We start from the raw sequence: 3,748 nt of genomic DNA, 5'->3' as shown, positions 1-3,748 counted from the left end.
CATTTTATATTATATTTATATTAATTTTTCATGTATAATAACTTTTTTTTTTTGGGGATTAAGTGACAAAATTGTAATTTTATCCATTTTCTTCAAATATGCTAAGTGACTTGCTATGAGTAACCAGGTGTATTCCTTTTTCTATTTCAATCATAGGGCTTTCTTTTTTAGGTTAAAAAATAAATATAATTATAATATTTTTTTCAAGGCATATATATTTTCTAATTGGAGACAATTCTTTTCGAGACACTGTTGGGTACCAAATGTAGGCACATTTTCCAACAGGAATTCAAACATTGATTTGTCATGTTGTGAGGGACTAGTCCCTTCTGCTAGACCCAACTCTTGTTGATTAAATGGGCTGGCCAGGGGTATTAGAGGGTTAGCTTTTTTATTTTTTAGTTCTACAAGGCCAGCCTTTCTAAGCTTAACTTATATTTAGAGGCCTCAAATTATAAGCTTGGCCTTTATTTTAAATAAGTTTAAATGGGTTCGGTCTGTTTTCTCGACTGTAGCCGAATACACAATTCCATAGTAAGATTTAAGAAGGGGCAAGGTGTTAATTGAGCTGGCAGATTCGATAGAAAATTCTTCACTTAGACAATATTGGTTTGAAGACGTTGAGATGCAATACGAAAAGTGCTGGTAGAGAATTAAGATCCATTATTTCAATTTGTCAAAATGTTCATTTTGCCTAGTGACTTCAAATTTATTTTTTGGTTGAAAAAACCAACTCACGGAGTTATAATGATATAAATGAAAATAGTAATCTGCGCAAAATATGACCTGTTTTGGAATTTTAAAATACTACCTACTAAAAATTCTTTAAAAAAATCCAATGTGGAGGTTATGAAGTTGTGATGTTCAAGAATTGGCTTCTACTATTCATCATTTTGATGAATGGAATGATTAATAATTTTGTGAAGTTAAGAATAACCAAATTCAGGTCATAAATTCTTTTTTTTTTAATGGGAGAGGAAAGAACACAAACAACTAAGGATTAACAGAGGAAAGGAAAGAAGCTGCAGCCATATCATGCTGGAAGAATTGGCGACACGCTGCCGGGGGCTCAGACAAGATCACTAAGTTATTAGACAAAGCTTGAGCTTCGTTGGCGATCATATCAGCAACTAAGTTTGCCTCACGGTCACAGAAAGCCAGGGCCACCTTCCACTGCTGATCTAGCATACTCCGAATTTCAGAAAGCAAAATGTAGTCAGGGTGATCTTGCAAGGCTCCAGCATTAACCAGGTTTAGCAATTCTTAAGAATCACATTCTATAAGGAGGGACCGCCAGCCCCACTCCCAAGCTAGCTTGAGGTCCTAAAGAACCCCCCATGCCTCTGTCGAGAGACAAGAGCCAATCCTAAACTTATACATGAAACTGCGGACAAAGCTCCCAGTGTTATCATGAGTAAGGCCACCACACGAGCAAGCACCAGAGGCAGCATTGAAGGACCCATCCGTGTTGAACTTCAAGGTACCACATGCGGGCGGAACCCATCGAACCCCACCTTCTAGAGGCCTCTTGCAAGAACCCAGATTGACAGATCCCCAAGCGAGAACACATCTAGAACGTTCCATTATGTCAGTACAAGATGCAGAGAATCCATTGAAAATGCGATCATTTTGAGCTAGCCAGAGGCGTCTGCATAACATAACAAACCACCAACTCCACTTGTGTCCACAGAGCCTTAGCGAAGTCTTGAGATTCCCAGTTAACCACTCCAAGGAATTGCTGACTACGAAGAAGGATGACTGCATGTTGTGTGGGACAAACAAGCACCATAAATGCTTCGAAACCTAACAGTCTCTAAGGGCGTGCAATACAGATTCTAGGATAAGACCACAAACGCCGCATACTCTAGTGTCATGAAGACCACATCTAAACCTGGCTTCGTTCGTGAGAAGACGGTCGTTGACACATAGCCACATAAAGGAATAGTAACACTGTGGGATCCTGAGCTTCCACAACATACGCCAGATACTATGATGAGAAGATTCACTACACCCACTAATATAGTCGTAGGCTGACTTAACTAAAAAGGTCCCATTTAGAGACCAACACCAAACTGGGCTATCCTCCCTACTATCATGAAGGTGCACGTGAGAAATAGCTTCAACAACATGATGCGTGAGTAGATCTTTGAGAGCATTCCAATCCCAGGACCCCGAAGCAGACACTCAGTCGCTCACTTTCCAATCCACAGTGTTGGTGGGGATCTCTGGCGCCAAGTCCTTAAGCTTCCCCAGATGGGGGACCCAGGCATCCTTCCAAGGAGATACTGATCAGCCATCACCAATCCGCCAAGCCAGCCCCTCCTTCACACTTTCCTAGTTTGCTTGGATACCAGACCATGTCCTAGATGCCACCTTGTGACATTCAACTTTAGGGATAGTATCGACCCCACATTTGTACTTTTCACGTAGGAACTTGACCCACCGTAGGTCTCTACGCTTGATTAATGACCAACCTAACTTCATCATGAAGCCGTTATTTTGATGTTTGGCTTATCGGAATCCAAGCCCTCCATCGGACCTTCGTTGGCAGACGTTGTCCCAAGATACCAAGTGAATCTTACGGCTCGAGCTAGTGCTACCCCACAGGAAGTTCCTACGCTTCTTATCAATCTTATCACAAGTATCTTTCGGGAGGGGAACGGTTTGCATTGCAAAAGAAGGCATAGTCGTGAGGACTAAAGAAACCAAGGTGGTTCTCATAGCCAGTGATAAACTATTTGCTTTCCACAAGGATAGTCTACTGTCCATCTTATCCAGGATCGCCTTATATGATGCCTTGGTAACCCTCTGGTGGATAACGGGCATGCCAACATATTTGTCGAGGTCAAGGGTGGAAGTGAAGCCTATAAAATTACTAATTTCCTTTACTCTAGTGTGATTGACGTTCGGGAAAAGGACACACAGGTTTTGTTGGCATTCACTTTCTACCCCAAAACTGCGCAGTAATCATAAGTCATAAATTCTCAAATAACAATAGAAAGGGAAGATTTTTCCCGAAAAAAAATTCTTCATCTGGTTAACTAAGATAAAATTTATTAAATTTATAATTTTCATCTTGAGAGGTTGTATGCTCGAAACTATTATACAAATTAAGATGTTTCAAAGTTATGTATAAAGGTGACTGTATTCGAGAAAAATTGTAAAAATATGCACAAATAAAATATTGATTAATAAAGATAATATGATTTGTAGCATAAAAAACAAATTAAGTTGGTGAGAGATGTATTATCTATAACTTTATAAGTGATTAAATTATATATACATATATGTCAAATTAAGCAAAAAGAGATTAAAAAATAAATTTTCCCATTTTAATTTAAGAAATATAGAAATAGAGAAAAAATTTGATGTAATATATATGATGAAGATTAGTATAATTATTACTAATTAAATATTATAAGTAAATTTTAAAAATTATTAAAAATAAAATAATAGACATATTTTTACTTGATTGGAAATAAGTATATAAAGTACTACCTTCGGTTCTAATCTAATTATAAGATCACATTTGTATCTTTTTATTTTATTTTATACAACACATTTGTATCTTATAATTAGTGGTATAAAATAATACACATATCTTGATTTGATGTCCGTATGCACTCAAGGCCCAATATGGTCCGACCCGACAAAATCCAGCCAATATGCCAACTGAGGTCGGTGCCGCCGTCCCGCCCAATGTGGTCCGACCCGATAAAATCCGCCCCACTCCGGCACTCCGCATCAT

Source organism: Neltuma alba, unplaced genomic scaffold (assembly GCF_004799145.2).
Source record: "Neltuma alba isolate B1F8T4 unplaced genomic scaffold, ASM479914v2 tig00007209_pilon, whole genome shotgun sequence".
In the NCBI taxonomy this organism is placed as follows: Eukaryota; Viridiplantae; Streptophyta; class Magnoliopsida; order Fabales; family Fabaceae; genus Neltuma; species Neltuma alba.
The sequence above is the reverse complement of the archived record's forward strand: the minus strand, read 5'-3'. Positions refer to the sequence as shown.